We start from the raw sequence: 12705 nt of genomic DNA, 5'->3' as shown, positions 1-12705 counted from the left end.
TAATAGAACCATCACCTTCCGCCTTCTCACTTATCAAGGAAAATTTAAATGATGACAGCTCACATAAGAAATACTGCCCAAGGAGCGCCTGATAATTGTCCCTAAAAGATACAACACGATAACCGAAAAAGAACTGCATGCAAACAGTCATGTCCCATCCTAACTGGAAGAACAAACAACACAAACATAAATGTTTGCAAAGACTTGAGGGGAGGACTATTGATACTACCCACCTAAAAACGAAGTCAAATTGTCAAATTTATGTCTAGTGTAGAAGTTAAAAAATCAAAATTGTGCCCAACATGGTAATAAAAAATTCAAACAATATTTAGATGATCAAAAGGTCTAATGAGTCAAGCAAAATAAGACCAAACAAAACCTTTGATTGCCCAACAAGGTGAACAAAAGTTATACTAAGCAGCAATCACACCAATAATCAAGCAGAGCTGGAATCTCATAGACCGAGCAATAATCACACCAGCAATCAAGCAAAGAGTGAATTTTATGGAGATAATCTTAGAAATTCAATTAAGATCACCGCTACAAATGAAGCAATGGCTATTTCCCTAAAAAGCCTATAAATACCAACCAAGTGACTAGAAATAGGTATGCATATTCATTCTACAATTCTTTTCAACTAACTCTATAAACATTCTCTAAATACTAGGATTACATGGCATTAAAACTAGGACTAGGACCTAAGGACCTCCAATAGCATCACCTAGAAAATGAAGATTCATTAGACAATTAGTATATTGTTAGGAACTCTGACTAACAAAACTTTTCTGATGATCTGTGCACTAATAGAGATTAAATTTAAAATATTGTTTACAATTTCCAAGCAGCTCCTTTAAGGTGAAAACTAACATTTCATGCGTCATCTCCATTGGTTTGTAAATCTTACAATAACCATAATTATTATGTCCAAGATGTTGCAATACTAAGTTTCACTCCTATTGCCATTGTTATTATTGTTTGTCTCACGAGATCAATCCCTTTGCAGCATCTTGGGCATAATAATTATGGTTATTGTAAGATTTCCAAACCAATGGTGATGATGCACGAATGTTGGTTTTCACCTTGAAGGAGTTGCTTGGAAATGGTAAACAATTTTTTAAATTTGATTTCCATTAATGCATAGGTCATCAGAAAAGTTTCATTACTCGGAGTTCCCAATAATATACTAATTCTATAACGAATCTTCATTTTCTAGGCAACCAGTGTAATGCTACATTCAGATGCACAACAAAAGTTTTTTTTTTCCTCCTTTTGTCCTATGTTAGCCTTTACTATTTCATGTTTTTATTGAAGCATGTGATACTATTGCTTCAAACTCCAAAATTTTGTACAAGTTCCAAGAATTTAGCTTATGTAGTATTTTGTTTGAATTTAAATTCTGAAATATAGTTTCAAAAGTAGATACGATATGTCTGAACTTGAAAGAGTAATCTTCTAAGTAAGGTACTCTATTGCTCTATTAGTTGATTAGGTAAAAATGATGTGATATTTTGTTGTATAAATAGCCATGTATTGTAGAAAGTACATGAAAAAGAAAAGCAAGAAATCAATATAAGTTTCAGTAGAAATCTCTCATTTTTCTTAGTTTTTTTTTTCTTCTTTTAAACTCAACAAATGGTATTAGAGTGTTATTGATCTGAAGGGACAAAATCAGAGTTTGTTCTTATTAAAGAAACATGGCTGAAAATTCCTCACTTTTAGCACCTCGTATTCAAAGGGGAAAACTACAATGTTTGGTTTATCAAAATGAAAGCTTTTTTTATGGCATATGGTCTGTGGGAAACAATTAAGAAGGGCTATGAACCAACATCACTTCCAAACAATCCTACTATTGCTAAGAAGAAGAAACTGAGGGAAGATTCAACAAAAATTTTCAAAGAACTCTCATTTCTCCATTAGCAATAGTTGATTCAATATTTCCAAGAATTATGAAAGTAACAACAGCAAAATCTGCGTGGGATACTTTTTAAGAGGAGTTTCAAGGTTTATAAAAGTTAAGGGCTATTAAGTTGTTAAATTTATGAAGGAAGTTTCAGGCATTAAAGATAAATGAAGAAGATATTATAAAAGATTGTGTTTTCAAGCTAGTTAAGGTTGTTAATGAAATGAAAATTTATGAGGAGAATGTTTCAGGTCAAATGATTGTGGATAAAGTATTAGTAAATGTACCGAACAAATTTGAGCCAAGAATTGCAGCAATTTAAGAATAAAAAAATCTAAGCAATCTATCTATCAATGAACTCATTATGACTGTGGATAAAGTATTAGTAAGTATGCCAGACAAATTTGAGTCAAGAATTGCAACAATTGAGGAATCAAAAAATCTAAACAAGCTATTTATCAATGAACTCATTGGATCTTTTCAAGCGCAAGAGCAAATATTCAATCTCAAATCTAAAAATCCTACTAAAGGTCCATTTCAAGCATGGCACAACTTCAAAGACTCATCCTCTAAAGGAAGCAAGTTTTGGCCAAGAAAGTATCCTCCATGTTGCATATGTAAGAAGACCAGTCATGAAGAAAAGGATTGCTAACACAATGGATGGCCACAATGCTTCAGTTGTAAAAGATTTGGGCATGTGTAAAAAGAAAAAAAAAAGTAGATTCAAGGAAGAGAACACATCAAGCACATCTCATGTAGCACATGAAAAAGAAGAAGAAGAATTTCTATTCTGAGAAACAAGAAATTCACCGGTGAGAAGTGCACCAGAAAAAAAAAAAAAAGAAAAGAAAAATTATGAGAAATATACCAAAAAATCAAAGCAATGGTGAGATGTGCACCAAAAATGAATGAAAAATGTTGGAGAGAAGTGCTCCATGAAATATTGGAAAGGTGCTCCAAAGATAACCAATTAAAGCAAATATTGGAGAGATGATGCTCCAAGAATACATAATTTATAGTCTTTAGCAAAAGTATCAAGGAGTGTTAAAGTTTCTGATACTATTGCTTCAAACTCCAAATTTTATACAAGTTCTAAGAATTTATTTTATGCATTTTGTTTGAACTTAAATCCTAAAATCTAGCTGTGAAAGTAGATATGATATGTCTAAACTTGTAAGACTATGCAAGGTTCTCCATTCCTCTCTTAGTTTATTAAGTATAAATCATGCGATATTTTGCTTTATAAATAGTCATGTATTGCTAAAAGTATGAGAAATAAAATCAAGAAATCATTCTAAGTTTTATATAGCAGAAATCTCTCTCTCTCTTCTTTTTTTTTTTTTTTTAAGTCTTTCTTTCTTTCAAACCCAATTTTACCATATGCATTCAGTGCTTAAGTGAATTAAAAGTGGTTGAAGTAGGTTGCCAATGGCAAAGAAGCAATGATTTTCTATGGTTCTGTTCTGATTGATGGATTGTGGTTGCATGTGAATGAGCATTCATAGATCGAACCATGTATTATAAACCCTAAGAAAATGTGCATAATTTTAAAATTCTACAAAAGGGTATGGTTGGTTTTAGGCTTAGTTATTTTCTCATATTGCATTTTGGAAACTTGTTAATATATCTTATAAAAGTCTAACTTAGAACTATAATTATTTGCAGACCCTTCCAGCATTGCCCTACCTTTTTGCAAAGCATGATCAAGAAACAATGGGATCTACTAGGATAAAATCCGTAAGAATGCTTGCACTCCTTAGATAGGTATTTTAATTAAGGATTCTAGCTGTGCCACAATAACACCTTGTTCTAATGAGTTAGAACACGGCTTGGAATGCCCTAGCTATCCATGGCCTCATAAAACCATACTCAATTCAATTATAAGAAAATACACTATTAGCAACAATAATAATTTAATTTAGAGATGCTAATTAACGTTCCTGCTAATATTTTCTTAATTATTAGCATTTGTATTGTTAAAAGTGTTATCGCCACACAATTTTATGACACAAAACCTTTGTATCGATAATATTAACTATGCTTTATAAGTTGATTGCTGATTTTGGCAATATTTGTCTATTTCTTAGTTCTTTTCACTTAGGTTTGAAAATTAGTTTAAATTAAAGGCTTCCAACTGCGGTTTGATTGTTCTATAATTAATTGATTTCAGGAAATATTTTTGCTAGATATAGCTATGTGTCTGAAGAGAATGCAATTTCCTAACAGCTTTAAGAAATAAAAGTGTTAAAGAGCAAAGTTTTTTTTTTTTTCTTTGAAAGCAGGGTTCTTAATTATTTTTAAGATGACATTAAAAGAGCAAGGTTGAATATTGTGAATATCATATTTTCTTGTTTTCGTTAGAAGTGAATATCATGATTTTTATTTTCACTAAAAGTCTTATAAATTCAAAATCAATTTAATCCTTTAATATTCATTAGTGAAGTCAAATCTTAGTTAATAAGAAAGAGCAAATTATTTTTTTAATTAAAATTAATTCTAATAGATTTCATGTGAAATTAATTATTTACACCAACTTAATTATAAATTTTTTTAAAATTTATAAAATATTATAATATTCCAGGAAAAAGATAAAATTTTTAAAATTTACTATATTTTCATATTTGTTTGGTTTTACTTTGAAATTGAACTCTTCAAAAGTTATATTTCAAGAAATTAACCTCTTAACGACTATTATAAATTGGCTGAAATTAATGCGTCTAAAGTGAAAATAATATCTTCTAATTGAATTCTTGTTTATTTGAAAAATGAATAGTTATGCGTAACTATGGAATAATAATAATAAATAAATAAATAAATAGAAGTCTTAATTTGAGTTCTAATTGAAATTAATAACAATAATAATAATAATTTAGTAAATTAAAAAAATACAGGATTGAAAATGAATTTTTTTTTCTCTTAATAATTACCTGTTCTCTAAGAAAATTAAGCAGGTGTCCTTGAGCATATTAATTAGTCTTATGATGCTTGGAGAAATAATCATGGTTGAGGGGCCCCTGCAGTTGTCAAGTGTTGGCTGGGAAGCCCAACATCATGGCTTGCCAATCTAACAATTTAAAAAAGATGAATTTTTCCAACTATTTTTTTAATTAAATTAATTATTTTTATTTATATAATATATAAAGATATGAAAGAGGAGGGGTTGAGATTTTTAAAAATGTTCATTATAAATTAATGTTATAATAATATAAGATTAAATTTAATTGATTATATAATTTAAAATTAATTATACTAATAAATAATTAAATTTAATTAATTAATAAAAATTAAAATTAATTTTAAAATGAGTATAATTCTTCATGATATGCATCAATCAATGGCTGCAAATAAATCTCCAATGAAGATGGAAATAATTAGATAATTATCAATTATTGTATTTTTATCTCTCCATTGATTAGTCACTTTTTAAATTTTAAAATTAATTATAATAATAAATAATTAAATTTAATTAATTAATAAAAATTAAAATTAATTTTAAAATAAATATGATTCTCCATGATATGCATCAATCAATGGCTGCAAAAAAAATCCCAGTGAAGATGGAATAATTAGATAATTATCAATTATTATATTTTCATCACTCCGTTAATTAGCCACTTTATAAATTTTAAAATTAATTATAATAATAAATAATTAAATTTAATTATTTAATGAAAATTAAAATTAATTTTAAAATGAGTATGATTCTCTATGATATTCACCTATCAATTGCTATAAATAAATCTCTAGTGAAGATGGAAATAATTAGATAATTATCAATCATTGTTGTAACACTTTCACTGTAGTAATTCTGTACATTCTACTGTTTCGGTAACCGGTATCGGTCCGAACAGCTAGAACGTCTGAAAAAATATTTAGACTTGAGTGAGGGGTCATAAATAACTCAAATAATAATAAGAAAAATTTAGAAAAAAATTTAGAAATAAAATACAACCAAGTTAAATGAGCCAGTGCCCTAGTGATGGGTAACCTAGTGGGAAGTTGCGGTCTTCGTAGCTAGGAGCCCTAAACCTGGGAGAAAATTTATGAAATAATTTTAGGGACTCCAGAGAAGAGTCATTGAGGCTTCTATGGCATTAGAATGCCAAGAAAATGTTAAAAAAAATTTTTAGATCGGTACAGACGAATTTAGCTCAATAAGTCAAACGGATAGCATTTTGATCATTTCGTCTTCAGAGATGATTTTTAGCTAACTTGTCCAATTGAGTAAATAATTATTATGACATAAAATATGAATAAATATTGCTAAAAATTTAATTAAAAATGAGTAGAAAAGAAAAGAAAAGAAAAATGAAGAAAATTAGAATTATGACATCATGATGATGTCATTTAAAATCACCCACCAATCATATTTAGATAAACACTTATTAAACTATTAAAAAGAGATAAAATTGACCCAAAATTTCTGTTGTCTTCTTCATTTTTTTCAGCTAGCCGAATTGCTTCCATTGAAGCACTCCCTCAAATTCTCTTCATCTACCTTAATTCTCTCACTCTCCTCATCATATTTCCCCAACTTCCAATATTAAAAATTGCCCTAAACTCAGCTAAAGTGTTGGGCTGCCAAGAAATTTGAAGAAAGTGAAGGAAAAATTGAAGTTAGCTAAGGGAAAATTCTGCACACAAAGGTTAGTGCCTAATATCATTATCTCTTTTGTTTAAAGTTTGATTTAGACTTAAGAAGAGTTGAAATTACTTGAAATAAAAAGAAAATGATAACTTTGTGTAGAATTAAATTTTCAGCAGCCATAAGAAGTGATAGGATTTTGATGACATGAAGGTTATACTTGTGGTTATAAGTATTGATTAATGAGTAAATGTGATTAACATGTTGATTTACATGTGGTGTGCATAAATTGAGACCTTGAGTTAGGGTTTGAGTTAAGTTTTGTTACCTTGGTGATGTGGCTTGAGATTGATCTTGTTGAGGCTGTTTGTTGATCATTTGAAGTGTTATGAGTGATAAATTGGAGTTGGGAGCAAAGAGGATGGAATATTGGACGTGATGTTTCATATGCAGGAAATTTGGACCTGTGACTCTGGGGTCTTGTTTGACCTATAACTGAAATTGTGTGACTCCAATTGGTATGAAGCCAATTAGAGGTGAAACTAGACTCAAAATACCCCATTTTTCATGGAGAAATCCTGCCCAAATTCTGTCCATAAGTTGACCAATTTGCTGGTTCAATCTAGATATCCAAACACTGAACCCAGAAAAATGACCAAATGAACATGTTCATTTGGCCATAACTCTTTTTAGACAGGTACTATAACTTTTATTGAGAACACCAAGCCTAGAAATGTCTCTAACCTAATGAAATTGTTGACTCAAATTAGGACACCAAACTGACCTGAACCATTCTGCCTAGAATTTTCTGGACATAGACTACCCGACCAGTTTTGGCAAAATGGCCATAAATTGGTCTATAAAAATTTAAATGCAATGAAACCAATGGCAAAAGTTTTATAAGACATAGATCTACAATATTGGTCTTTTAACCAAAACCCATAACCCAAAGGAACTAGGTCAAATGATTAGAAGAAATTAACACATTAAAACTTGGAGTTTGACTAAATCACAATTGACCCTAGAATAGTGTTTATAGCATATCTCCCGCTAGGAAACTCTAATTAGGTTGAGCCATATTGATTTGGAACCCTAAGAAATAGGGCTCCAACTTTGTTTTAGACATTGTCCTCAAATTATGAACATAAAAACCCTAAAACGGAGTGATTGGTGACATTAACTAATGTAAAGAATTAGACTGCTTTAAGTGTGCATTCTGGACCCTTTGAGTCTAGTGTGCTCTTGGGGTTATAACTCAAGCTAGGTAACTCCAATTGGTGCAAGGCCAATTGGAGGTTAAACTAGACACAAAATACAACAACTTTGATGAAGGAACCTGTCCCAGAAAACCAAACTATGTAGTCCTAAAAATTGACCTAATCTGGGTGACCAATATGCTGTCCCTGGAAAATGACCAAATGAACAGTGTTCATTCATTTGGTCATAACTCAGTGAAGAAAGGTCCAATTGACCTGAAATTTATATCAATGAAAAGCTTAAACAATTTAGAACAACTTTTATGTTGAACACAAACTCTAATTATGGACTTAACCAAATGAAATTATTGATCAAAATTGAACTACCAAATCTGGCAGAATGGTATTCTGCCCAAAATTTCTGGGTAGATACCAATCTGGCCAGCCTTGCTCAAAGTAGCATATCTTGAGCTAGAAACTCCAAATGGGGTGATTCAAAAAGTGAAATATAACTAGACACAATAAGGAACAACTTTGATGAAGAACATTTGGCCAAATTCTCACTGTAGAATGGCCTAATAGAACAGTGAATTCTAGCACCCAAAACTGAAATTTCTGATTTATTCTCCATTGGTTAGAAGCAATGATTAGCAACTAATGCCAACATTTTTTGGAACCAAAATTTGGTAAATCTATGTGATTAAAACTCGTGTAAATAGTAACCTTGCATGTTAAGTACAAATATTTAAGAAATAACTTTGTAATATGCCCTAGTAGGCCTAATGTGATTGGTTTGGATAGGTTGGCATGCCAAAAGGGTTCTGATAGCAGTACTACGTATGATGTATGGCTCCATGCCATTCTGTGATATGATAGTCTATGGCTATACTGATTATGATGTTATACTTGGCTTTATGCCTTATTGCTTTTATAGCTTATTAGCCATTCTGTTTGCACACCGGGAGACACATTATGACCGATGGTGTGATGGCCCGAGATACCTAGTACCCAGTGCTAGTTTACCCGTTTATCCACTCCGGTCAATTTGTATAGGTTACTTGGGCATGGACAAGTATAAATGTAATTAAATTGATTATTAAAGAAAGTAAGGAAATTAAATATCAAGATAAAGAACAAGAATGATTACAATAAAATAAAGCTCAAAATCATCAAAGAAAATAATTAATAAAATGCTAGAAAGAATTGAAATGAACTGGATTGATGATAAAAAAAAAAAAGTTATCTATTACTGAATGCACTGGGAACTTTAATTATTATGAAATAATTTAACCTTATGAACTAAGCACCTCCAAAGAGGAATAAATTAGGAAAATAAAAAAAAGGATATTAAATTTTAGAAACCTTATTGAAGCATAATTAGATCTAAATTATCTGAACCATGTTTTATTTCTATCTGTATTTGGTATATTATTCCTTTGTTATATTATTGCACCACTAAGCAGAAATACTTAGCGCGATGGATTTATTTCCTTCGCACAGGTACTGAAAGTAAAGCCTGGCGAATATTAAACAGAGATTTTAGAGTTCTGATCTGCAGAAGTGTCTGGAGTATTCAAAGTTGTCACCTCCTCAGCAATGCATGTAGTTAGGGCCCATATAAGTTATTTTATATATTTTTTACATTATGTGAATTATGAACTTGTATAATTAGTTTATAAATTATGTAAGTTTATGTAATTTGAACATTTTTATATATGAATCGAGTATGAATGAAAATGTATGGAAATGATTATGAAATTGAAATATATTGATGAGATTTGAAATATGAGAAAATTACAAGAATGATTGATGAGATAATTATGATTAGCATGAATAATATTTTATTTTAAAAATATTGTTGAATTTCAAATAGATGAATAGTGAATCACGTCAAACGATAATAAAATAAGGGAAACTCCGCTGATTTCTCCTTAGAAAAATAATTGATATTAAAATATAACGAGATCAAATTATTAAAGGAATAAAGTAATATAAGATAGGGTACTCCGGCACCGAGTGTGACATGCCTTGCTCGGCTACACTGTAGTCTGGTGAGGGGTGTCACAATTGTATTTTCATCACTCTATTAATTAGCTACTTTATAAATTTTAAAATTAATTATAATAATAAATAGTTAAATCTAATTAATTAATAAAAATTAAAATTAATTTTAAAATGAGTATGATTCTCCATGATATGCATCAATCAATTGCTGCAAATAAATCCCAAAGAAGATGGAAATAATTAGATAATTATCAATTATTGTATTTTCATTACTCTGTTAATTAGCCACTTTATAAATTTTAAAATTAATTATAATAATAAATAATTAAATTTAATTAATTAATAAAAATTAAAATTAATTTTAAAATGAGTATGATTCTCCATGATATGCATCAATCAATAGTTGGAAAAAAATCTCCAGTGAAGATGGAAATAATTAGATAATTATCAATAATTGTATTTTCACCACTTCGTTAATTAGCCACTTTTTAAATTTTAAAATTAATTATAATAATAAATAGTTAAATTTAATTAATTAATAAAAATTAAAATTAATTTAAAAATGAGTATGATTCTCCATGATATGCATCAATTAATGGCTGCAAAAAAATCTCCAGTGAAGATGAAAATAATTAGATAATTATCAATCATTGTATTTTCATCACTCTGTTAATTAGTCATTTTTTAAATTTTAAAATTAATTATAATAACAAATAGTTAAATTTTATTAATTAATAAAGATTAAAATTAATTTTAAAATGAGTATGATTCTCTATGATATGCATCAATCAATGGCTGCAAATAAATTCCTAATGAAGATAGAAATGATTAGATAATTATCAATCATTGTATTTTCATCACTCCGTTAATTAACTACGTTTTAAATGTCACGCTAACTAGCTCACCTATCAAGCTCTTAACCAATCCAAACTCCAAAACTTGCTTCCTTCAAGGTTAAAATATAAGGCAAATCCAAATCCCATACGGAAAAGTTTCCTATCATTGCTATAAATTGAACCCCTGCTAGCTATCCAACTGATCTTCTCCGCTACTCTCCCTCTTTCTCTCCTTCTCAAACCTCTCCTTAAACCCAATTTGCCGTTGTGCTCGCTCTCTGATTGTACGATCATCAAACATGCCATCGCGAAGAACTTTTGCAAGGAAAATCGGTTCAGTACTCGTCAAGATGTTGGGCGCGAGCAAGCCATCGTCTTCCTACGAGCTGCTTTTCAGGACCGACAATGGGAATAAAACCCTGCTTCAGGCTCGAAGAGGTTATATTGCCATGTAAGTGGGTGAAGAGGCCAAAAGATACGAAGTTCCAGTGGAGAATCTGAGGTTTCCTCCATTGCAAGAATTGATAAAGCAGTCTCGGGACTATGACCTCGAATCCAAGATTGATGGGCCAATTGTGCTTGCTTGCTGCACTACTAACATGTTCGACCAACTATTGAAGAGTGCGAAGAAGAATCAGAGAAAAACTATGCGCCACTAAGGATATTTTCCTTCTTTTTTGATTTTCAATTAATTTTTGGAGTTCCTTTTTCATTAGAATATTTTTTTTTCTTCAGACTTCAAGATTGTTGTTTTTCTTCATTTGATATTCTTCAATACAATTGATTTTTGTTGTCCTACAAAAATGGCTAGCAAAAATACAACCTGTATTATATAAACCAACATTCTATGAATGATAATAAGATACTATAATTCAAAGCACTGCAATTTTCTGTATCTGTCCACAACCATGTTTAAGTATATATATATATATATCTTCTCTTTTCTTTATCATCTTTTGAAGCTGAACTATGAATAGTGTTAGCGTATAAGTCCAATTAGAATTAGGAAGTACATATGTAACTAGTAGGAGCCAACACATGCCCATATACCCATACACAGTACAAGTATGAAAGCAGTATCAAACTCAAATCACCTATACACAAGATAACTGTGTTATCTCAGGTCTAAAGATTATATGCACTGATATGATTTATGACAATGCATTGACAAGAGTAAACTCTACGTGCTTGTCATAAGTGTCACTGGTTCGGCCTACTTATCATGCATAAGTGCCTATCATGTTTGTTATATGGCATGAGACTCACCATTCCATCTTATTTACATCTCATATAAATAACTTAGGAACAAACATGATTACAATCTTTTTGGATAAGTCATGTCCTTATTATGAAGTATCCTTGATTGTGAACCAATTTATGATACTTTGTGCTAGAAATACTGTCACTCATATTCTTAACAACTTAAGAATAGAATTTCTAACAAAATATCAATGGACCTTTTCTATTACACATAAATATGTTATGTAAACGGAAAAGTGAAAATGTCTTTTATTAATAAAACATGTATAAGATTCATACTAAATGATATGCTTTAGGGCATACTACTAACAAAGGTAGCTCAATAAGGTCTGTTAAAAACTCACATGAATCCTCAAGGGACAACCTCTATAGAACTTGTTTACCATCACACTATGGCCTAAATGGTTAGTAACTAGGATGTCCTGCTTAATAGTTTCAACCTTTAAACCCCTCTCTTCTAGAATGGTAGTGCATATGTAAGAATGAGTTGAGCCTGGGTCTATCAATGCATGCACTACGAAGTCAAAGAGAGAGAATATACCAACTATAATATCAGGTGCATCCTACTCCTCTCTGGCCCAAATGGCATATGCATGTGCTGGCACTCGTGTATCTAACCTCTCCACTATCTCAGATGTAGGCTTCATAGTGCCCCTTACTGCCTCAGATCTCTCGGGCTTCCTACCCCTCTAATCAGTAGGAGCTCATCTTTTTGTCTGTGCTGATGGAATAGTCCTCCTAGGACAGTCCCTCTAGAAGTGGTCTGTGGCTCCACATCTATAGCAAGCTCTAGTCAATCCTCAGCATTCACCTCTATACCTCCTCCCATAATGTGTGCACACTACTGGGGCGGGACCTCTCACTGCTGGTCCTAGTATGCTAGCCACTGATGTAACACCTCTTACCCGTCTACAGTATAGCCGA

This window comes from Hevea brasiliensis, chromosome 18 (genome assembly GCF_030052815.1).
Source record: "Hevea brasiliensis isolate MT/VB/25A 57/8 chromosome 18, ASM3005281v1, whole genome shotgun sequence".
Classification (NCBI taxonomy): Eukaryota; Viridiplantae; Streptophyta; class Magnoliopsida; order Malpighiales; family Euphorbiaceae; genus Hevea; species Hevea brasiliensis.
The sequence above is the reverse complement of the archived record's forward strand: the minus strand, read 5'-3'. Positions refer to the sequence as shown.